This window comes from Molossus molossus, unplaced genomic scaffold (assembly GCF_014108415.1).
Source record: "Molossus molossus isolate mMolMol1 unplaced genomic scaffold, mMolMol1.p scaffold_m16_p_2, whole genome shotgun sequence".
Lineage (NCBI taxonomy): Eukaryota > Metazoa > Chordata > Mammalia > Chiroptera > Molossidae > Molossus > Molossus molossus.
The window spans coordinates 2,258,021-2,265,984 of record NW_023425355.1 but is presented as its reverse complement, the minus strand read 5'-3'; the positions used below and the strand labels follow the sequence as shown (position 1 = coordinate 2,265,984).

The 7,964-nt window shown below is 40.5% G+C and overlaps 1 long non-coding RNA gene across 1 annotated transcript; it reads right to left on the bottom strand.

Moving 5' to 3' along the window:
• Positions 1-4,655: 4,655 nt before the first annotated feature.
• On the bottom strand, positions 4,656-7,947 carry LOC118636599. The gene is made up of 3 exons (XR_004960671.1): positions 7,919-7,947; positions 5,678-5,750; positions 4,656-4,677 (listed from the first exon to the last, which is right to left on the bottom strand). It is a non-coding gene; the product is annotated as an uncharacterized LOC118636599 (long non-coding RNA).
• Between the last annotated feature and the right edge of the window lie 17 nt (positions 7,948-7,964).

The following is a 7,964-nucleotide window of genomic DNA, read 5'->3' as shown; positions in this document are numbered from 1 at the left end:
GGGATACAAATGCCAGAGCCAATAGTTCTGCCCAGGAGGTAGAGGGCAGGGTGGCAAGGGTCTACTCTAGGGGAAGATATTGTAGAGAACACTTGCCTGGATTCCCTGATGGTTAGAGAAAGTAGACAATACATTCATAAAATATATCCTTTGACCATTCAACTAGTCGGGACTTAATAGTTTTATGTCAATTTTGTACTACATTTAGAATGAGTTAGTATCTTATAACTGAAGGATGCTATTACCTAATGGAGCATAATATAATTTATCTGGGGGGAAATGATGTCTTACTAGAAAGAAAGTGGTCTACTTACCATCTAGGTAAAAATGGAGCAGGAAAAGACTATGTCAGTGGGTGTCCAGTGCAGAGTGGGGAACCCGGTTGATACAAGTACTGATAGCTAATATTTACTAAATGCTGCTTATGTTCTAAAGATTAAACTATATATAGGAGGGTCCCCCAGAAATGTATACACACTTTGAATGATTATAAAGGCAGTGTTTATTAATATACCATTTATTTTCAAAGTTTAAAACCTACAGAAATGAATAATTTTTTGTTGTTGTTAACACCTATTTTCAAACTGATGTTTGATGTCCATTCTGGTCCAGGCACTGTTGATAACACAAAGCAATGGAATCACAAATATCAAGGATCCTTTCGTGCCCTGGCCGGTTTGGCTCAGCGGTTGGAGCGTCAGCCTGTGGACCAGAGAGTCCCGGGTTCGGTTCCCGCTAGGGACACATACCAAAAAAAAAAGAATCATTTTGTTCAGTATTTGTGCACATTCTCTCTTTCAGTAGCTGCCCTCAGTTCATCGACTGTTGCCGGTTTTGTACCATAAACTTTATCGTTTATGTATCCCCATAAAAAAAAGTCTAGTGGTGCCCTGGCCGGTTTGGCTCAGCAGTTGGAGCGTTGGCCCACAGACCAGGGAGTCCCGGGTTTGCTTCCCGCTAAGGGCACATACCTCAGTTGCGGTTTGTCCCCAGCCCCGGTTGGGGTCGTGTGGGTGGCAACCACTCAATGTGTCCCTTTCACGTCGATGTTTCTCGTTCTCTCTCTCTCTCCTTCCCCCTCTCCCTCCCACTCTGTCTGAAGATAAATGAAAAAAAAAAAATGTCCTCAGGTGAGGATTAAAAAAAAGTCTAGTGGCACTTTAGGATAAAATTTCTTTGTTCAAAGCTTAATCTGGCTTCACCCATTATTTCAAATCAGTTAAACCTGAAAAGGAGTAAAAATTAAGCGAGTTACCAGCTGCTAAAGTGTGTATGCATTTGGGGGGGACACCCTGTATTTGATGTAGTTAAATTCACATAACTTAAGATGTAGATAGTACTACTAACCACCTGTACGGTGACCATGCGGCATCCATATCCCTTTAGTGGAGCTAGGCACATCGTGTTTCGTGTTTTGTTTTGTTTCTAAGCCACTGCTATTTATTTCAGTGGTATGATACTAGAACTTAATCATGTTTATACAGGTGAGTGTTTTTTTATTGTAGCAAAATATACATAACATAAAATTTGCCATTTTAAACATTTCTAAGTAGACATTTCAGTGGCATTGAGTACATTTGTGCTTTTTCAGTTTCTTCAATTGAAACTTGATACCAACTGAACAATAACTCCCATTCCCACTCTCCCAGGCCCGGCAACCACTGTTCTACTTTCTGTCTCTGCAGTTGACGACCCTAGGGACCTCAGGTAAGTGGCATCACACAGTATTTGTCCTTATGTGGCTGGCTTACCTCGCTTAGTATGTCTTCCAAGTTTACCATGCTGTAGTATGTATCAGAATTTCCTTCATTTTAAGGCTGAATTATATTCCATTTTATGTATAAACCACATTTTCTTTATCCATTTATTCCTTGCTAGGCACTTGGGTTACTTCCACCTTTGGCTATTGTGAATAGTGCTGCTATGAGCATGAGTGTGTAAATATGTCTTCAAGACCCTATTTTAATGCTTTTGGGTGTACACACAGAAGTGGAATTGTTGTTTTTTTTAATTTTTTAAAAAATATGTTTTAATTGCCCTGGCCGGTTTTGCTCAGTGGTTAGAGCATCAGGCCGTGGACCAAAGAGTCTCGGGTTTGGTTCCTGCTAAGAGCATGTCCCCAGCCCCTGTTGGGGTCATGTGGGTGGCAGCCAGTCGATGTGTCTCTCTCACATCGATGTTTCTCTCTTTTCCTTCTTCTCTCCCTCCCGCTCTCTCTGAGGATAAATGCAAGAATGTCCTTGGGTGAGGATAAAAAATAAAATAAAAAATATACGTTTTAATTGATTTTTTAGAGAAAGAGGAAGTGAGAGAGAAATAGAAACATCGATGTGAGAGAGAAATATCGGTTGGCTGCCTCTTGCACGCCCCCTACTGGGGATCGAATTTGCAACCTGGGCACGTATCCTGACCAGGAATCGAACCAGGACCTCTCAGTCCATGGGAATCCACTGAGCCACAATAGCCAGGCATTTGTGTTTTTTAAATTTTTAACCATATTTTATATTTTGTGTCTCAACTTTTTTTTTCAAATGTGTTCCTTTTAATTAGAAAAAGAAGTTATTAAAAGGAGAAATAAACATGTTACACATTTAAGAAAAATTAATACAGCAGTATTTCTGGACCCACAAAACAACAGATCAGACCTCGGTCCTGGAAATGCCATGAACATACCAGCGGCCTTAAGGCTCAGTCTAAAGCAGCCGGCTGATTCCTTTCTGAGCTCTCTCTAAGGGGCAATGTTGGTGACTCCAACTTTAGGAACAGGGAATACAAAATCTAGAGATAAGGAATTCTCCTTTCTCTTCATGACTTTCCTGAATTAATTTCAGAGTTAGACGAAGCAGTAGAAGTCCATAAGTATAATCCTTTTATAACACAACCCACCTGAAATGAAGAAGGCTTCTGAAAGTGATTTTAGTGTGTAGATATTTGGCCTCCAACATCAGGCTATGGGTCCCTTAAGAAATTTACTTACAACGTAGTGGTTGTCTTTATAGAGTAATATTTCAGGGGATAATTTCCAAACACTCTAAACCTATTTATACCAGGAAATTATCTTCTCTGTATTATAGGGTAGGAAACCTTACCATAAGCCTGCATCTCAGGATGACTATAGAGCTTAGCAGCTCTTAAGGTCAAGTACATAGACATCATGTAAAATTTTCTGGGAGGAAAAATACAGTGGGGTAGTAATTACAAATGGGTATGGAGTTTATATTTGGAGAGATAAAAATGTTTGAAAATTGATTGTGTTGATAGTTGTACAACTCTAAGTATACTAAAATTGTCTACCTTAAATTGAGTGAATTGTATATATGTGATTATGTCTCAATAGAGCTGTTATTTTAAAAAGATATCAAGAGCCCTGGTCGGCTTGTCTCAGTGGTTAGAGTGTTGGCTTGCAGACTGAAGGGTCATGGATTCTATTCCCAGTCAGGGACACATACCTGGGTTGCACATTCAATCCCTGGCCCCAGTTGGGGTCCTGCGGGAGGCAACTAATCAATGTGTTTCTGTCACATCGACATTTCTCTCTCTCTCTCTCTCTCTCTCTCTCTCGCTCTCGCTCTCGCTCTCGCTCTCCACCCCCCTCTCTCTGTCTCCCTCTCTCCTTCCCTTCCTTCCACCCTTCTTTCCACTCTATCTAAAAATCAATGGAAAAATATACTTGGGTGAGGATCAACAAAATAAATAATAAAAATGTCAAGAGAATGGCAGGAGGCAACCAATCGATGTGTCTCTCTCACATCGATGTTTTTCTCTCTCTCCCCCCCCCCTCTCCCTTCCACTCTATCCAAAGATAAATGGAAAAAATATCCTCAGGTGGGATTATATATATATATATATATATATATATATATATATATATCAAGAGAATAAAAACATAACCCTCGGAAAGGGAGAAAATATTTGCAAATCATATATCTGTTGTATGTATCTATATCTCCAGAATATATAAAGAACTCTGACAACTCAAATATAAAAAGACAACCCAATTTTTAAAAAGGCAGAACTTTCAACAGACATTTCTCCAAAAAACATATACAGATGGCCAACAGGCACATGAAAAGATGTTCAACATCACTAATCATTAGGGAAATGCAAATGAAAACCACTTTATAGCCACAAGGATGACTATGATCAAAACAATAGATAATAACAAGTGTTACTGAGGATGTGGAGAATTTGGAACCCCCATATATTTCCAGTGAGAAGGTAAAATGCTACAGCTGCTGTGGAAAATAATTTGATAATTCCTCAATAAGTTAAACATAGAATTACTATATGACCAAACAAGTCCACTCTGATGTATATGCCCAAAAGAATTAAAAACGGGTGTTCAAATAAAACCTTGAGCATATATGTTGTTAGCAGCACTATTCACAGTAGCCAAAAGTTGAAAAACAACCCAAGAATCCCTCAATGGATGAATGGCTAAACCAAAATGTGGTCTATCCATACAACGGAATAGTATTCCGACATAAAAAGGAATGAAGTATTGATACATGTTATTGTGTGGATGAGCCTTAAAAACATCATGCTAATCATTTCTATAAGTATACAATATCATATACACATATATCAAAATATCACATTATATACCTTAAATATAGACAATGTTTGTCCAGCATACCTTAATAAAGCTGAGGGGGGGGGGTGGCACGGGACCCAGTGCTAAGTGAAAGAAGCCAGACACAAAAAGATCACATATTGTATGATTCCATTCACATGAAATATCCAGAATAGGTAAATCCATAGAGATAGAAAGCAGATGAGTGGTGCCCTGGTCTGTTCGGCTCAGTGGTAGAGTGTCGGCCCGTGGACCAATGAGTTGTGGGTTCGATTCCGGCCAAGGGCACGTGCCTTGGTTACAGTTTGTCCCCGGCCCTGGTCAGGGTAGTGCGGGAGACAACCAATAGATGTGTCCCTCTCACATTGATGTTTCTCTCTCCATTTTTCTCCCTCTCTCTCCCTCTCCCTCCCACTCTGTCTGAATATAAATAGAAAAAAATATCCTTGGGTGAGGTTTAAAAAAAAAGAAAGCAGATGAGTGGTTGCCAGGGGCTGAGGACAGGGAGAAGTGGGGCGTAACTGATCAATGGATATAGGGTTTCCATTTCTAGTGATAAAAAAGAGATGATTGTACAATATCATGAATATACTAATATCACTGAATTGTACATTTAAAAACAGTTAAAATAGCCCTGGCCAGTTTGGCTCAGCGGTTGAGTGTCGGCCTGCAGACCAGAGAGTCCCAGGTTCGGTTCCTGCTAGGGGCACGTACCACAAAAATAAATAAATAAATAGATAAATAAATAAATAAATAAATAAATAAATAAATACAGTTAAAATAGTAAATTTCACGATATGTGTATTTCACCACTAAAAAAAGAAAAGAAAAATTCAGATATGTAAGAGGGTGTAGGAAAGCATTAGAAATAATACCCTATAAATGAGATTTAGGCTTCATTATATTACAGCTTGGAAAAAAAAGTAAAGTAGATCTAACCAGTAAGATACAGGAATGCAAAGGTGAAACTGTACAACTAACTGATGATTGAAATCTTTTATCACATAAAAACAATCTTAGAATTGATGAACCTTAGATATCATCCTAATCTTCCCTACAGTAAAAAATCTGAGGAACACAAAGAAAAAACATAAACAAACTTACGCCTGAAAAGAAATGCCAGGTCCAACATGTAAACAGCTCAGACGTCATCACTCTTATCCTCACAAGAAAAAAGCTGAACAAATTGAAAGTCAACAACTATTCTTAAGTTCATCAGAGGATTGAGGTCACAGGGCAAAACACTTCTCCCCAAAGTGGAGAGACGGCTGAATATGGAGAATCACAGCTTTCAAGAGCAGAATCTACCATAGGAAAACATCAATTATAATTGATGGCCCTGGCCGGTTTGGCTCAGCGATTAGAGCGTTGGCCTGCGGTCCAGAGAGACCAGGTTCAGTTCCTGCTAAGGGCACGTACCTCGGTTGCAGTTTGTCCCCGGCCCTGGTTGGGTCATGTGGGTGGCAACCACTTGATATGTCCCTTTCACATAGATGTCTCTCTCTCTCTCTCTTCCTCTCTCTCCCTCCCACTGTATCTGAACAAAAAATGGAAAAATGTCCTCAGGTGAGGATAAAAATAATAATAAAAATGAAATAATTATAATTGACCAATTGCTGGAAGCTCTATGTGGACAATTGTGAGAGTTAAAAAATCCAGAGTGCCCTGGCCAGTTTTGCTCAGTGGTTAGAGTGCCGGCCTGTGGACCAAAGAGTCATGGGTTCAATTGTGGTCAAGGGCATGTACCTCGGTTGTGGTTTGGTCCCCGGCCCTGGTCGGGGTTGTGTGGGAGGCAGCCAGTCGATGTGTCTCTCTCATATCGATGTTTCTCTGTCTGCCTCTCTCTCTCTCCCTCCCTCTCTCCCCCTTCCATTCTATCTGAAGATAAATGGAAAAATATCCTCAGGTGAAGATTAAACAAATAAACAAACAAAAAATCCAGAATAGGGGACCAATCTCAGAGATGCCCCCATACTTCCATGATGTTCTCAGAGTAAAAACTGGAGAAAAATTCCCTCATGATTTTGATGGGGAAGAGGGGGTCACCAGTTTGAAATATGCCCAGAGTATTCTGGTCTCCTTAGCAAAAAACTACACTAAAGCTAATCTACTTTACCAGATCCTAACCACCTTGGGTTCTACCAGAGCCTAGTCAATTTGTTGGACTGGAAATACCCAACTCCAGTCCCCTTTTAGCCTTCCTGTCTCACCTAAGTTGGTGTGTGTCAGTTGGTGTGTGTGTGTGTGTGTGTGTGTGTGTATAACGAAAACACTTGTAAAGATCACTGCCAAGGAAGACAGGCTCACTAAAGGTTTGACACCTAACCATAGGAGAACCCTTCCTCACCTCTGACACCACACCAGTAAGGCTCCTGTATAATAGGAGATTACGATGGAAAGAACTGCATGTCTCAGACCTTATTTATTTATTTATTTTATTTTTTTAATCCTCACCCGAGGACATTTTTGCATTTTTTGTTCAGACAGAGCGGGAGAGAGAGAGAGAGAGAAACATCGACGTGAAAGGGACACATCGAGTGGCTGCCACCCGCATGACCAACCAGGGCCGGGGACAAACTGCAACCGAGGTACGTGCCCTCAGCGGGAACCGAACCCCGGTCTCTCTGTACCGCAGGCCGACGCTCCAACCGCTGAGCCAAACCGGCCAGGGCGTCTCAGACCTTATTTAAAAAGAAGTCTCTAGTCCGGCCGGTGTGGCTCAGTGGACTGAGCTTCGTCCCATGGACTGAGAGGTCCTGGTTTGATCCCGGTCAGGACACATAGCTGGGTTGCGGGCTCAATCCCCAGTAGGGGGCGTGCAGGAGGCAGCCGATTGATGTTTCTCACATCGATGTTTCGATCTCTCGCTCCCTTTCTCTCTAAAAAAAAAAAATCAATAAAAACACATTTTAAACAATAAATAAAAACATCTCTGTAGGACAAACAGTATGGTGAGTGCCAGAGGGAAAGGGGGTTAGGGGAAGTAGAAGACGGTAAAGGGGAGATCAATGGTGACAGAAGGAGACTTGACTTGGGGTGGTAAATACATAATACAATATACACAAGATGTATTATAGAATTGTATACCTGAAATCCATATAATTTTGTTAACCAATGTCACCCCAATAAATTCAATAAAAAATAAGAATTAAAAATAAATAAAATAAAAAGAACTCTCTAAGGAAATCTGAGGCAAACAGAGAAGATAAAAGCAAGACCAGAGGAAATATTACCTCTGACACAGTTAGAGTAAACAGTAAACCCAGACTAACTTGTAGCCAGATAAACAAAATCTCACACTAAATGCCAGTTTACCCAAGTTCTCTGTATACAGTGCAGCCATACCTTGGAGATATTGCAGGTTCAGTTCCCGACCACAGCAATAAAGTGA